The sequence below is a fragment of the Mercenaria mercenaria genome, unplaced genomic scaffold (genome assembly GCF_021730395.1).
Source record: "Mercenaria mercenaria strain notata unplaced genomic scaffold, MADL_Memer_1 contig_2167, whole genome shotgun sequence".
Lineage (NCBI taxonomy): Eukaryota > Metazoa > Mollusca > Bivalvia > Venerida > Veneridae > Mercenaria > Mercenaria mercenaria.
Genome location: NW_026460208.1, coordinates 63 through 17619, shown reverse-complemented (window position 1 = coordinate 17619; position 17557 = coordinate 63). Strand labels below are relative to the sequence as shown.

The 17557-nt window shown below is 34.4% G+C and overlaps 1 protein-coding gene across 1 annotated transcript in view; it reads right to left on the bottom strand.

Moving 5' to 3' along the window:
* Positions 1 to 16479, bottom strand: part of LOC128552216 (uncharacterized) — a 29986-nt gene extending 13507 nt beyond the window's left edge. Inside the window, exon 1 of the mRNA XM_053533247.1 lies at positions 16368 to 16479. The gene's annotated coding sequence lies outside the window, so the exon portion shown is untranslated. The remainder of the gene's footprint in view (positions 1 to 16367) is intronic.
* Positions 16480 to 17557: the final 1078 nt, after the last annotated feature.

Here is a 17557-nt window from a genome sequence, read left to right as displayed (position 1 = left end):
AAGAACAACGTTACTAATTCTGAGATTATGTTTTTTTGATTTATTTATTTATTCATTTTTTTTCTCAAATCTTTATCAATTATCATGCATTTTATGTCGTATAGGGTAGCTTTTAAACTTTATGATATTGATGGATGAATGTACATGTATGCAAAATGAATTACACTGATTTATTCTCCTGGTAAAATCATTTCAAATCGAGTTTGTTTTTAAAGTGTGTTTGTCGTTAAAATTGTGCTACTGATACTCTTATTGTTGTAGATACTGTGTTTTAACATTTATGTAGAAGGCCATATATTGGAAATAAGTTGTATGTATACTATGTACTCTTAATATGTCACCTTCTTAAAATAAAGTTATTATTATTATTATTATTGAAATTCTGTCCTATAAGCAAAAAGTTAAAATGGAATCCATGAAAGAAAAAGACCCGCGCACTTAATACACTGCACACCTACGAATAGTAACAATGATTATATAGCAAATAATAAAATGGATATTATAACATTAATTTTAGAAATATAGACTTGTTATTGTAATTACGAGTGTCATTGAAATAGCTGATTACTGCTAATAACTTATTACAACTGTATGATAAACAATCTAATTGTTTATATTCCCTAAAAGTATTATCTCTTGAATTAAATGACAGAATTCAATCTCCTTGGCAACGCTTCGATGCCGGATGCTAGGCAACCTAAGTTGATCCGTCGAACATTCCCTTGCACGGCACGCTCTAGTTCCTCTAAACTGTCGAAGCGTATTCCCCGTACTGGTTTCTTCGGTTTTGGAACAAATCAAATCAGGGGGCCTCGTTTTCGTCTCCCGTTTAAATGAATTATTTCTAGCGCTTGGTATAAGATATCGAGCGCTTAAGATAATATGTCGTGCGTTCGAGATAAGATGTCATGCTTTAGAGATAATATGTCGCACGCTCTAGTAAAGATTCATGAGCTCAGAATATTATGTCTTGCGTTCGAGATAGGGTGACGTGTTCTCGAGATACGATGTCATGGGCTCGAGATATGATGTCGTGCTCTCAAGTTACAATATTGTGCAGTCGAGATAAGATGTCATGTGATCTCGACACAAGATGTAGATCAAATAAGATAAGATGCCATGCGTATTTGAATAAATGCCGTTCACTTGAGATAACTTGAATTATCAATTAAAACAAGATTGTCATTATTGTTCTAGAACGTGTACCCGAGTTAAAATGCTAAAAGTATAATGTGGAATGCAGACATACGAAAGTCCCGACCACTAGAAGTCTTGTTTCTCAAAAGTAAAATTAAGTTAAAAACGTTTTAACAAAGCCTTCATAACGAATCTTGAGAATCATACTACTTTGACAAAGAGGATGGTACTTTTAATGTTTTATGACGATCTGTTATAATTGAAGGATTTTCCACACACAACAATTTACAGCCTGTTAATACATACAGCAGAAAAAAAGCCATATTCTAGTATAAAACTACTCTTTTTCTTCGTTTTGAAGGGGGTGATTTAACAGAAGAGTAAATGCTCACGGTCTATAACACACATTTGCGAACGGGAACCAAGCAATAACTCAGACATAAAAAAAAACAAGAAAAACATGCGTTACTCATATACATTTTTTGTATCAACAATTTTGGTAGAACACAGCCCACACAATTATAGTATGACTTCCACGGTGCATATCCATATCGGCAAATGTGCTATATTGGCGGTTTCTTTGCGTCGACACCGATTATTCTTTGCTATGAACATTGTCCAGGTCGGTAGAGGAAGCGAAAAATCGAGCTGCCATCCATGATTATATATGTGCTGCTCAAAAATAAGTAGAGCACGGAACATTTCAATGCTTTTACTATGTATTGTAGTGTTTACTTTTTAATTATAAGCGATTATGTTCGCTAACTCGACGAAATTAGTCGATAGTGTAAGACATATCAAGCGCACTATTTGTATTCATTTTTCAATATTCGTCCAGAAAATACTGACAAATAGGCCGGAATGTAAATGATTTTTTTTCAAAAACCCCTTACTTTCGATCATGTTGGGGCACTGGCGGTATCTCTGCAAACCAGTTTTTGATGCATAAGCAGGCTCTCTGCTTTACACACAGGCAGGCTTATGCCAATGACTATTTGGACACCTTTTGACTCATCGTACTATGGACAAGGATGACTGATGTCATTACATTCGCTAAATGAAAATGTAAATTAACACATGTACTCTGAACTTCCCAAGTACATAGTTAATTCCTCCTCAGAAACACACAACCAACCTGCCCTGTGAAACACTGCAGATTTTCATAGTTATTTTTCAGATAAGAGGTACAAAGTTAAAGTTAAAAACTGTTCAAAATGGTCATATTACAATTTGGTCAAAAAGATGCCTAAAACAGAAAGGCTGTTTTAATGACACTTTAGAAAAAGTTAATACATGTGTCTTCATATAACGAATTCGGCAAAAAAGATGCGTAAACCGAACACAAGCTGTATTTTAAAGATACGTTACAAATAAAGAAGTAGGTTTCTTATATATGTAATGCCAGTTCAATAAGTACAAATTTTACATTATTCCCAATGAGAATAAAACTGTATAAAATTTTAAAAACATTTATCTATCTCAAAAAACGGATAATACCAAACATATTTGATTTAGTCTTGTCTTAAACCACATGTTCGATTTCATACAAACACACACTTGTTAATTTGGTAATCCTCAACAACGTTGATACTTTTAAGAGCATAGTCGCCATGAATGTAGTTTTTATTTCTTATCAACAAAATATGTTGCAAAAGATACTTAATGGGACACTTTAAGAGATATTGCACTATTTTATTTGTGAAAAGTCGTGACAGGTTGTGGTTGAAACTGACATCAATACGTATAAATCTGTCTAAGCAGTAAAACCTAGGTAATTAAGGTAACTGATCTAGAAACATAATGGACATTTTGTTTTAGGAAATTTATCTCGAGCGCAAGACATATTATTTTTAGCATACAGCATAATCATTATTTCGAGTCAATGCCATCTTAACGTAGGCGCACTACATTTTATCATATATGTTGTTCGTTCAACTTCTTATCTCGATGGCACGGCATCTTGTCTCTAGTGCACGTCCTAAACAAACCAATGTCCATACCTGATAAATTGTGCTTCTGTCTTTATATGCATTTCTTGACCGTCAAAAAATTCAGTCTCTCTTAAGAGCAAGAATACTTTCTAATTTCATTTTAAGGCAAATGTTAAAACATAAGAAAACTGAACAAATCAATTTTAAGACTGAACATGTCAATTTTAAAGATGTACCTTTCTTAAGGCCTTATGTCGTTTGGAAATATATAAATCATGTGGGCTAATATTTCTGAGGAAGTTCAAAGTCGCTGCAAAACAAACTTTATTACAGTGTGACAATACGTTAAGACCATGAAGTATTGAACTGAATTAAAAGACTAGGGGAAATATTTATTAGTATTTTAGTGTCGCAATTTTCGATACAAGTATTCTGTATCATTAGTCATAAAAGGGAGAAAAAAACTATAACATGCATCATAAAGTTGATTATTTAAGTGTAAATGGGTTGAGCGCTATTTTCTATTTCAAATTGTTACTTTTCTAAAAAAACAAGGTGTCGGAAAAAATGCCATTTTTTGTACACATGCCTTTACACATAAAAAGAAGTCAACAATATGTACGGTTTTTTTTGTATATTATGTGACAAGGGTCTAAGCGCTTACGCAGAGCGCATTTGCACGGTTTACACTGTCAGATGAATAATACACGTAGATTTACCATGATTCCGCGAAGTACAACAAAAGAAATAGCAGTATTAATTTTAATAATATTTTTAATTACACGTGCAGGCGTATTCCTGACATATGATATTGAAAATACTAACTGATCATTCCGAAAGCTGCAATTCTAAGTACCTGTCTTTTCCAATTTTGTTAAAAAAGCAATTTTACAATACATAAAGACAGATGGAATATCATGGCAATAAGGGCACTAAATTCACATTGTTAACTATGCTTGTCTTACAGAGGTGTTGCACATTTCATTACCTCTCATGAACAGACTCAATCAAACCGAGTCTGCTAAAATAATTATTCTTCTTAGTTGCATTCTTTGCTTCCAAAGGATCGTTTTACAGATCTTATGAGAGGATTCTTCAGACTATACCAGGTTTATATTTATTGATAAAGTACTTTCGCCGTCAACTGAAGTGTAAATTAAACTACAGGTGTCTATGATAAAACCCGAGTATACTGCAGACAATTATTCAAGTGAAAGAGTATATGTACTAATTCGCAACGTTGACATGTTGAACAGTGATCTCGTACGAATTGTTTAGCATAAATGCGTTTGTACTGTAATATAGTACATATACACAAAACAATGAAGAGCGTTTTTTCATTGAAACATTCGAATAATAAAACTGGAACATATAGCTTGTAATTTCACTAATTTCACAAGGACAATCTACGTATTGAATATATATTTTATTGACATTAGGAGGTATAAAAAATCGGAATTTCTAGTTAAAGCCACTGAAATAAATAGATATAAAGGAAATATATTTGTTTTACATGTTGGTTTAAAGCACTAAACATCTCGTGAAAATATTGCATGTTGCGTTCATCGTCGATGTGATTTATTTTCACGCTCAAATCCCTTTGAATATTTATCTAAATAAAAAGAAACAAAACAACATCAACAATGTTTATCTATTTTATTTCATTGGGTTAAGAGTAACACTGAAAACACACAATTAACGTCGTATGGTTTTTTGCGAGCATTTGTTGGTGGGAACAATCCAAGCATTTTTCCGTCTTAGGCGAGAACTCCGACCATCGATAGATAAGCTGGTTGGCTACCTTACATGTAGAATATTACACATCAAGTGAGATTTTTATCCCACGTCGGTAAATGGCAAGACATTCAAAGTCGGGGACCTTAATCTCTCGGCCACGGAGGCAGCTACTGAAGCAACGTTTGAATTCATTACAGTTCGGAAAATTGCACACTGATTTTCAAAACTGCTAGTAATCAGCCTTAGTGTACGAGTCGTCAAATGAAACATCTTGTAGATAACATTAAAATCATCGGCAAACACATTTCCTATAATTCTATTGTAGCAAACTGTAATAGGTGAACGTTAGAAAAGTCTTGTTACATGGAAAGATGTAAAATGATCAGTTTAATTTCCGTTTTTGTTGTATTTCTTTCTTTTTTTTTTTCTTATGCAAATTACAAAAAGACATCGGACATTATGTTAGGGATTTTGCCCTAAGTCCAATGCTACTTCTTGACTTCAGTAGCTGATAGTTTTATATAACAGCTTCAAATACTGATAAATAAGTTATATTCCTATCAAACTGTCACAAAAAATAGTTTTATTTTATATTCGTTTTCTTGAAATTTGAACAGTTTGTAACAAAGGGTCATATTTTTGAAAAATTTAAAATGTGTATTTTTAGTTACAATAAGCATTGGTATTTGAGGTATGTCTACTATGAAATATTTTAACACAATAAATAAACTGATACCACGCAGATTATCAGTTTTATTGACATTTTTGAAAATAAACGAAAAGGAAAAAATAAAAGTGGAACAAAACATTTGGTCCCTAACTGTACTTCAGTTATTTCCACCCGAGTGCCCATGATAACACTGATGCATTGATCATATCCTATTGTTTGTTTTCTTTACATCTATTGCTATACTGTATTTATACACATGTACAATACTGACCGGGCATTATGTGGAGGATTATTATTGAATACAGGCAGTGGTGTAGCTGGCCATACATTGGCGTAGTTGGCCTTTTTCAGTTGAAACGGAGGGGTGCAGGAGACTGCCTATTCCACTGCGGGTTCAGGGATGCCTTACTTTTAGCATTTTATATCAGTGGAACAGAACTTCACTAGCTAGTATCAACATTTATATAGATATTCTTGGGGTGTCTGTGTTAGTTCTTTGGGGTCCTTACTAGTATTTCGGTTGGCTTCGAAATACCTTTCAGACGTGTGAGCGAATTGATGTTAAGTCTGGGGTGTCAGTGTTAGTTATGGGCGGGTCAGTATTAGTTCTATCGGTGTCAGTGTAAGTTCTGGATGCAACTAGGTTAGTTAATGAGATGGTGTCTGGTGTAGTTCTGTTAGGGTATAGGATGCTGGATCGAATAAAAGCAAATGTTGCTCTTAAAATGCATTCTAGGTTCGCTTCAGCTGTGTCCTACAAAAGGTAAAAAATTGCACCTAAGTGGCACTATTCCATAGAAGTTCGTCTGTATTTCTTTGTCATGTTTACGTTGAAGACACATGTGTAATATGTCGAAGCCACTTGCTTTGTTCTTGACTTACGACAGATGCAGTTGTCTCAATCCTGATGACACTCATCGACGGACTTAGACTGTCAAGAGGTAACAGATCTGATTGAAAAATTCATAAGATATACTTATAAGGATCTGTCTGCTTTCTACCTTCACTTTCTATGTCCCCTTTTTATTTAGTTTAGTGTTTTCTGTGCTTGAAATATTTACAAAAATGAATAAAGCTGTATATATGTAAGGTTTAGGAAACACATGCAATAAGTGTCAAATATTTATGTAAAAATTTATTTGCTGACACCCTGTACACAGTTTTTTTCAATTCTAAACACTTTCCCACCCGTGACCAAGTGCCATTTTTGCAGCATACGTATATAATATTTTTTTAAAAAGGCATGTGAACTGTTTTGTTGCGTCACTGGAGGGAATTATGTTTAAAACGTAAAAATGATTTATGTTCATATTTTAATAGAAAAGAGAATGAGACATGTCTACAAAGTCTTCTTTTTTGTTCATAAACTTGTAAAATGAAGTCGCATTTATCAAGAAATGGTCTTCAACTATCATAACTATGCAATTTCAGAAGTCTATCCCTATGTCACTTTTTCCTAAATCGGATAGGCAATCTGAATAGGAAAATGTCCGAGGTCCTTAGAAACTTCAATATTCATTCTAATATTTGCGATTCGTTTCCCTTAAAATTGCTTTTAAAAATCCTCAGATGAAAATACTAGTAATGTGAGTTTTACAGAACCAATAATAGATAGAACTTTTATGGTTTCATTAGAAATTCCTGATTATCTAATAAATTGTAAATAAATAAACATTCCTTCTTTCAAAATCCCACACAAACTTCATAAGTATAAAATAAAGACACATTTGACAAAGTTCTGAATTTGACAGATGAAGTAGTTAATAATTCGGTATTGTTTTATTAGATATATTTGAACTTTTTATTTTCATTTTTTTTTTTTTTTAGAGGGGGGATGGGCGGTATTTGGAGTAGAGTCTGTCACAGTTTGGTCATGCGGTGGCATTTAATGGTAGAGGGAGACATCAAGTGCACCTCAAGGCATTGTCCAAGGCATGGACAGACATCAGGTTACAACCGCCGACATTCCATGAGCCGCCTGGACGGTTTATTCAAACATCTCATGTGAGATTTCGAGCCTTTACCATTCATTCATGGAGACCTCTCTTTAAATTATATAGACAGTGCAAAAGTATGATAAAAAAGAGGGCCATGATTACCCAGTTTAGAATTTGACATAAAGATCATCAAGACAAACATTCGGACCAAGTTTCATATAGATTGAGTCACAAATGTTGCCTCTAGAGTGTTCACAAACTTTTCCTTTGATTTGACCATGTGACTTAGTTTTTGATCCCAAATGACCAAGATTAAATTTGACTTAGGGATCATCAAAAAAAACATTCCGACCAAGTTATATAATGATTGAGTCACAACCGTGGTCTATAGAGTGTTCACAAGCTTTTCCTTTGGATTGGCCTACTGATCTAGTTTTTGACCCCCACATGATCAAGATTCGAACTACAACTAGAAATCATCAAGACAAACATTCTGACCAAATTTCATAAAGATTTATTTACAACTGTGGCCTCTAGAGCGTTCATAAGCTTTTCATTTGATTTGACCGGGCGATCTTTCTTTTGTTTTTTGACCCCACATGGCCCAGATTAAAGCATGACATATAGATTATCAAGATAAATATTCTGATAAATTCTCATGAGTTTCAAACTTAAATTGTGGTCTCTAGAGTGTTGACAAGATTTGTGGTGACCAAGTTTTTGACCCCACATGACCCAGTTTCATACAAAATCTAAAGATCATCAGAACAAACATTCTGATCAAGTTTCATAAAGATTGATTTAAAATTGTGGCCTTTAAAGTGTTCACAAGCTTTTCTTTGATTTGACCGGGTGACCAAGTTTTTGACCCCACATAATCCAGATTCTAACGTTATTTAGAAATCGTCAAGACTAACATTTTGACCGAGTTTCATAAAGATTGGGTCACAAATGTGGTCTCTAGAGTATTCACAAGGAAAATGTTGACGGGCGACGCACGACGGACGACAGACGAAAAATGCCGACGGACGCCAGACAATGACCGGTCACAATAGCTCACATTGAGCACTTTGTGCTCTGGTAAGCTAAAACCAAAATAAATATCAAACAGGGAATACCAAGTACCAAAAACGCAGCCTCCACAAATCCCAAAGCATGCAGATGTGCACACCACAAACACACGCACACACTCACGCACTCGTACACAAATCCAACACACGAGGACAAAACGAACAAACAAAGGTACACGGTGAGGCACCGCCGTGGAACGGTCAGTAACCAAAACACCACTGGTTCCAAAGACACGGGACAGTGTAAATAAAAGTAATTTCTTCCAGGTGAATCTCTAACACACGTAATGGAAACAAAAATATAATTCGGAATGTAGATCCCTCGGAAACATCGAGAACAATGCAAACAGTGAAAATTGCAGACTCGGTTTTCAAATCTAAATGAGTTGAAATCAATTATCCCGAAGGACCAGAAAATATAACATCACTGAGATGAAGTCGGGGCGACTCTTTACGGCCGCCACACAGCACTTAACACCCGATGTTGTGAAGTAAATATAATCCGAAAAGTAGATCCCTCGGAAATACCGAGAACAATGCAAACAGTGAAAATTGCAGACTCGGTTTGATTGAGTCTTTTCATGAGCAGTAATGGAAAATGCAACACTGCCCACGCCCCCTTGCACCGGCTTAAGCAGTATTAAATTTTCAAATCTAGAAGAGTTGAAATTAATGATCCTGAAGGACCAGAAAATATAACAACACTGAGATGGCATGGCATGTAAAACACATAATTGCTCCTGTATAGACATATATAAAAAACAAATCTAAAGAACCAAAACGTACGTACTCAATGCCTTTTCAGATGACAGAGCAACAAGAGAAACACACTTTAGGGCCAGACGAAACAGGCCAGTCATTGTTGGATTTAAAAACTCCTTATCATAGAGTCCTAAACCTTTTTGGTCAGAAACAATCAAAGAGGGAAGCGTAGTGTCCAACTTTAAACGGGCTGAACACTAAACATGCGGTATGTCTCAAAACAGTTGGGTCGTAACCTCTTTTAATAAAAGTTTTTTTTTAATTCTAAATTACCAAAATCAATACACTTACCAATGCCCTAGATCATACGAAGTTTGTAAACCACAAAACCAAACTACTAAATATAATGAACGCCAGTTATTGTGTGCTTTCATTAGTAAACTTTCTCCTGTTAAAGGCACTGACCTACAAATTTTGGCTAAGATGATCTTACAACTGAAGTCTGGTTATGTTATGAACATTAGAATATGAGTTGTTGTCTCTGAACTGTCTTTAAAATGTTCTTTCAAAAGAAAATATTCCAAAGTCGGAAATTGAACCCGGGTCGTCACTGCAATGCTGTCTTTAACAATACATCATATAATTAGGCAGAATACCCCAAGTAAAACGTTACAAACGTTTTTCAAATTCCAATGTAAATTTTAGTAAAAACATGTAATTTAAAAAAACAACTAAGTCTCTGAGCATGTGTTTCAATAACATAATTATAGTCTGGCAGTAATTTTTAAAGTTTCAAAGCTTTCTTAAGAGGTAAAGCATACCATACAATTTTCTCTCTTTTTTAGTTTTAAGTACTCATTTCTACTTAACTTACATTTTAAACAGAACAAAATTAACTTATACAACATCGTAATTAATATATTTAACGATTATACATTTATAAAACGTAATTGATTTGTCGTTCGTCGGTTGTTCAATACAGAATACAGTGAAAAGAACAGAGCCCGACTTGGAGACGTGCACGGGGTTTCAATTAAAAATATTTGGATTAAACATAGAAATATTGTTCAGATAAAGTTTTCAAACTATTTGTTATCAGTTGTTTAGTCCAATATGTTAGATCTAGAGCCAAAGCAAAGTGCTTTCTTTTAAAAAAAAGTTTGTTCACAGATCCTGACTGATCCATCGCATTAAATTTAATTGTCTCGGCTCCCAATCCATTTTGAACGTAACTTCTTTAGTACGACAGTCAGATATTCTATCAAAATGCATATATTCAATTTCTGTTGTATTGTAACTCCAATTTTCCCTGTTTGTATATTAATTGACTGTGAATTGATTGAAAGAAAGAAACTGAAAAAACAGACCAAATCAAAATTTCTTGGTCAATCAAAGCAACACAAATAACACTTTTAAGAGTGGCCATATTGGGATCATTTTCTTGTCCGTCTGTTATAATTTTTGACTGAAATGAACCTCTACCACAAAAACTTAAGCTAGCCTGATCTGTTAAGAAATTATTCCAATGGGATTTGAGCAATGTCGAAGCATTTGTGTGCCCAACTCCGTTTGGTCTCATTGGTCAAGTGATTTATTACTTTCCCCTCACCTCTACCGTTTGGAGTTTCAATAGGGGCACAAAGTTGCTCATGTGTCGAAGCCATCTAACTGGGTTTCAGAAGATATGTTATTCCACTTTGGTGCCCGTTTTGTCTTAAATATTCCTCATCCTCTGCCGTTAAATGGGCACGCCTTCAGATTAATGTAGAACAATCAAAATTAAAATTAAGACACTCATCCCTTAGTAATTATAAATACAAAATAAAAACAAACTGATTCGGTGAGTTTTGGCAAGAATTTATTTGCAAAACCTGTCATGTAGTCTTTAAAAAGCTATCTACTGTGTTAATCACCCTGTAAATGTTTGATTTCTGTGTTATTCTTAAAGAAATGTTAACTTCATGTAAAAGCATAACTGGTTATGCCTCCTTTTAGCGTCCAAGCAGGAAAAAAAATTACCCGCTCGCTCCATGTAAAATCTACCCGCCTCTGAAAAAATCAAAATTGAGAAAAAAATTTTCGCTCGCTCGCTCCAATTTTTTTGGAAAATTTTCCGAAGAACTATTAATCAATTTGGTCTGGCCTAATAAAGTAAAGTTCTCTCATTTATCTGGTAATAAAAGATATGTATTTCCAAATGGGCACTGTTTAAGATCATATACTGTGCTTCACCTTAAAACAGTTGAGATTTTTATTTGTGAGTGAATTTTGAAACAATGACATTGTTTTGCTAAAATATCGCGATTTATTGCAACCGAGTAAACATTACCAAACACGTAAGTGCATTTACTTTACCTGTATTTATAGAAATGACGGAGAAAAACTTATCCTCTTTGAAGGGGTATGACTGAAAACGAGCAACCTTTTTATCAACAGATGGAAATATGTTGAAATTGTCTTGCGCCTGCTTAAATTTTGCCCTTGAAAACTTTCATATGCTAAACTCCACCAAGAAAAAATATTATATGGAAATCACTTTGCTAGAAAAATATTTATAGGAGAAAAAACGAATGGGATACATGTTGTGCATGGGCTTCATATGTGGTGTATTAATATTTTTAAAACTCCGCCGATAATGAGCCTAAATGGTACCTGGATTAAGTAACGAGTTGGAAATACTTATCAAGTATATGTCACATCATTCCAAATATTATATAAATATGTAATAAAGGGTTACCCTGGGACCTCGGGACAATTAGAAACGAACATAGCTTAAGCTTAAATTTGACATTCCAGTTAGGAGTCAATGCGTCTCTCCTAAATCCGAAGGCATTTAGGTGTGTTGACCTGTTAAAGGCGAAAATATACATGTAAAATTGGTCCGCGAAATATGTTCTTGAACCAAGTGTTCTTTTCATGTTTGTGTTACCCGTTCATGTGCGCATCTATATATATCTTCGGCGGTATTTTGTACCATTACCTGTGGAAATTGTCAGTCCATAAATCATGTACGTGAACTGAGTTACAGGACCAAATATCTGTGTCAATTAAAAAGAAAATGTAGAATAGTTATAGTTCTATGACAATTCACTTGCTATCAATGTCTGTGAAGTTTTAACCAAATGCCTTTTATACTTTTCAAGTTATGCTCCGAAAGCCTTATTTCATAATAAAGGGACATAATTAAAAAACTAGGTACGGCATGGTTATCGTTTTTTGACACTGCACTGTCAATGGTCTCTATCATTCTGTGAAGTTTCAGTCCAATACATTTAATTCGAAATCAATGCTCCCGACAAGCATTATTTTATATAATAGAAAGAGGTAATTAAACAAGAGGGCCATGAAGGCCGTGTATCGCTCACCTGAACTATTGACCTAAAGATTAACATTCTGACCAAGTTTCATTAAGATATGGTCATAAATGTGGCCTGTAGAGTGTTAACTAGTTTTTCCTTTTATCTGACCTTGTGACCTAGTTTTTGACTCCACATGACCCAGAATCAAACCTGACCTAAAAATCATCAAGATTAATATTCTGACCAAGTTTCATGAAGATACAGTCATAAATGTGGCTTCTAGATTGTTAACAAGCTTTATTTTCAATTTGACCTTGTGACCTAGTTTTTGACCCCACGTAACCTAGAACAGAACCTGACTAAAGATCAGTAAGATTAACATTCTGACCAAATTTCATAAAGATAGTCATAAATGTTGCTTCTAGATTGTTAACAAGATTTGCTTTTGATTTGACCTTGTGACCTAGTTTTTGACCCCACTTGACCCAGAATAGAACTTAACCTTATGATCATTAAGATTAATATTCTGACCTAGTTTCATAAACATATGGTCATAATATGGTATCTAGAGTGTTAACAAGCTTAACATTTGATTTGACCTGGTGACCTAGTGTTTGACATCACATAACCCAGATTCGAACCTGATCTAGAGGTCATCAAGACAATCAGTTCCCATTAGTTTCAAACTTAAAATTAAGTCTCTAGAGTGTTAACAAGCTTTAACCTTTATTTGACCTGGCGACCTAGTTTATGACTCCACCTGACCAAGATTGAAACTTGACATAAAGATTTTCAAGATTCACATTCTGATCAAGATTCATAAAGTCTTAGATATTTTTATAAATGTGGCCTCTAGAGTGTTAGCTTTTCCTTTGATTTGAACTAGTGACCTTGTTTTTGAACCCACATAACCCAGATACGAGCTTGGCCTTATAATCATCAAGGTTAACATTTTGACCAAGTTTCAGTAAGATACAGTCACAAATGTGGCCTCTAGAGTGTTAACCTTGTTTTTTTACCCCACCTAACCTAGATTTGAACTTGACCTAAAGATCATCAAGATCAACATTCTGACCAAGTTTCATGAAGATATAGTCATAAATGTGGCTTACAGTGTGGTAACTAGCTTTTCTTTTGTTTTGACCTGGTGACCTAGTGTTTGATCCCATCTGACCCAGATTTAAACTTGGCCGGTAGAGTCTCAAGATTGACATTCTGACCAAGTTTCATTAAGATACGGTCATAGATGTGGCCTCTAGATTGTTAACAATCTTTTCCTTTGATTTGACCTAGTGAATTAGTTTTTGAGCCCACGTGACTCAGATTCCAACTTGACCTATAGGTAATTAAGGTTAACATTCTGAGTAAGTTTCATGAAGATAAGTCATAAATGTGGCCTCTATGGTGTTAATAAGCTTTTCCTTTGATTTGACCTGGTGACCTAGTTTTTGATCCCACATAACCAAGATTCAAACTTGACCTTAAGATAAGATTAACATTCTGGCAATTTTTCATGAAGATAGAGTCTTAAATGTGGCCTCTAGAGTGTTAATAAGCTTTTCTTTAGGTTTGACCTGGTGACCTAGTTTTTGACCCCAGATAAAACAATATCGAACTCCTTCAATATTTAATTGAGAGTAACATTCTGACCAAGTTTCATTAAGTTAAGATTAGATCAAAATTGTGGCCTCTTGAGTGTTAACAGTCAAATTGTTGACGACGGACGGGCGACGGACAACGACGGACACAAGGCGGTCACAAATTCGTGCTCAGGTGAGCTCAAAACTAGGAAAGATAGAGTCATGTTTTTTGACACAACACTTTGTCTTAATGGGTTCTATGACAACATTTATGCTTATGACAAAATTTGTGACGGACAGAAGGACGGACAAAGTCGTAACTATACATGTATGCTAGCCATTTTGTGGGAGCATAAGCATAACTATACTTGTAGATCTCCTTGCTGTATATTTTGACGTTTCAAATGACTTGCTAAAACATCGCAAACCCGTAACAAAAAAGGAAAACGTTAACAAATATGAAAATATTGACATAATGCAACATTAACAAGGCACTCTCTTGTACCGGGGTTCATAACTAAGAGAGTTGCTGTATTTTATCAAAAATATAGTCCGTTCATTTAAAATGCTAGTGAATGATTTCTTTTATTGATGTTATGCCTTGAACAGACTAATTTTGATAAGGGACCAGTATCTCATCAAAACATAATCTTAAACCATGAAATTATTGTTTCGAAGTTGTCAATCAATATTGACATTAGCCTGATGCAGAGGAGAATGTGAGTGTAAGAAACGAATTGAAGACAACAAGGCCTTCATTTAACACAAGATCTGCGGAGTTTTAAAGAATTTAATGCACCACATATGGAGACCATGCACATGTGTGTATCCCATCCGGTTTTTCGCCAGTAACTATATTTTCTAGCAAAGTAATTGCCATATAATTTTTCGTCTGGGTGGAGGTTAGCATACGGCAGGTTTCCAGGGCAGAATTTATGCAGGCAAAGGGCAATTACAACAGATTTCCATCTGTTGATAAAAATGCTGCTAGTTTTCAGTAATACCCCTTCACGGGGGATAAGTTTTTCTCCGTCATTTCTACAAATAGAGGTAAGGTAAATGCACTTACGTACTTGTTAATGCTAATGTTAATCGGTTGCTCTGCATCGCGATATTTTGGCACAACAATGTCATTTTCACAAAATTCACTCACAAATAAAAATCTCAACTGTTTTCCTGTGAAATGTTAACCACATATGTACTACCGGAAGCACAAAATATGATTTTAAGCGGTGCCCACTTGGGAATATTGGTTCCCCCTCCGTGACTTACAGACTGTGAAGACCATTAATGATCCTATGATCCAGGGTACTGGAGTCAATCAAGAGTTATGTTACATCATGAACACATTTGCAGTGATCTCTAATGAGATGGTGATTATTTTAGTTGGGTTCTATAGCTGCCCAGCTTAGATCGCATTTGTCAAGTCGTTAGAGACAGAGGTAAGAGTTATTGTATATTTTTTCAGAAAGTGCTATTAGAGAGGATAGATTTCATGGCCAAGTGCTTTACATCTAAAGACTCTAACGACTGATGCCAGTCTAGTGTGATTTATGTCAGACAGTTTAACGATATTTAAGACCAATAACGCCATGCCCATTTACACTGATATAACCTGGATTGATAAATATGTATTTTATATAAATACTAGCTAGTACGTATAGTAGCAAATACATGTCTCGAAAATGTCTTTGCATTTTCTTCTAGTGCACTGTGGGGACACGCTTTTGTGTGTTTTTGATACTTTATAATTTATTTAGTCTAAGAGATACATTCACAACGTTATTTATTTCTTTTTGATCTATCGTTTCCATTGTTGTTCCGACGAACTCAGTTTGACAATAGAAGTTTACATTGTCAAAATGACATGGCCCAAAATTAATGTTAAGCGATTAATTGAAAAGTTTCATATGTTCCTACGTAGTATAGATTTTATAATTATTAATATTTTATTTTTAATAGCAATAGATATGCATAGCGTATATTTTGATATAATATTAGTCAACAGTGGGACGCAGTTGCATTTCCTTACATCTTGTATAGATCTATGCATATATATCTAGGATTTGCCGCGAAGTTTCCGACTAGGAAGATTACTGAAAGTGTTTAATCCTATAATTCTATTCATAACTGTTTTGAACATTTGTTTTGTCATAAATTATTTTGTTGATGTAGATACTTAATACCTAATTATAGATTGTAGACTGAGAAAGTCTCACATCATTTGTTAACTAATCAAACAAATAAGCAAAAACAGAGTTATTTTCTTTTGATGCGTACTACATTTTGAGTAAAAAATATTACCTATGATCTGAATCTTTACATGTCGAGCAGCAAAAAATGTCATGGTCAGAACAATACCACGTGCACTGCGTACCTGTATGGCTACTACAAATGAAGTCAGCGGTTAGACGACGGTCATCTGTAAAATAATTGTAAATATATCAATGTTCCTCGCCACTGACAACATTAGATAAAGTGAAAATTAAAATGACAGATATTTTCAGAATTTTGTTTAATAAACCTAAACGTACAGCAACAGCAATATCATCGTTATTCGTTTCCTCTAATGATGTATAATTTATCAACATGTAATTCACATTCGTATCCTTTTCTCAGCGTATTGTTTTCCTAACTGTCAAATCGTAATGATCAGATGCTTGTTTTGCTGTTTGTAATCTCTTTTCTTACCGCAAGCATCAAGCATTTACATCTAGACTTAGTATCCACTCTGGACGAAGAAGAATAGATCTTCAGCGGCACTAAGAAACACAAGAAATTGGGAAAACCGCTGTCTTTGCCAGATATGTAATATTTTAGCAATCTGTGGCCCAGTTGTTTAATACGTTCGTTAAATATTTAACGATGATATTTTCGTTAAATAGCTGAAGGCTCGTTAATTATTTTGTTAAATTTTGCTGTCAAACTGTTCGGTTGTTCAGAACTTTTAACAATAAAAAGTTTGTTAATTTAACGCAGCTTCATTAAATATTTCGTTAATTTTTTTCGTTAAAAAATTCTGTTGCTGGTGAAATGTTAGTACAAAAGTTCTATGCAGTTTAACGATAAGTTTAACGCAAATTTTAATTCACCTCAGGAGGTACTTTGAAATGTTCGTTAAGACTTAACGAAGAAATTCAAGATGGCTACCATGTCAAGATATTTCCCTTTTTTTTCAAAACTTGTGTATTTCACAACATTTCTTTGAAACACAGGCCTGAAACTTGTTTTGAGAGATTTTATCAACAGTTCTGATGATTTTATGTCATTTCGTTTTAGTTTTGACGGACTGACAACAGTCCAAACTCTTCAAGCATTGTATATGTAGTATAGTATGTAAAATAGAACTGATATAAGATAAGATAAATTTTACTACGGGTATAGCATTTATAAAACATTCTAACACGACCAGCAAATAAACTACATACATGTAAAACAAAATCTATGTCGGGTTATTCTGCAATAAACCACTCGCGTGCATTAACGTCATCCGA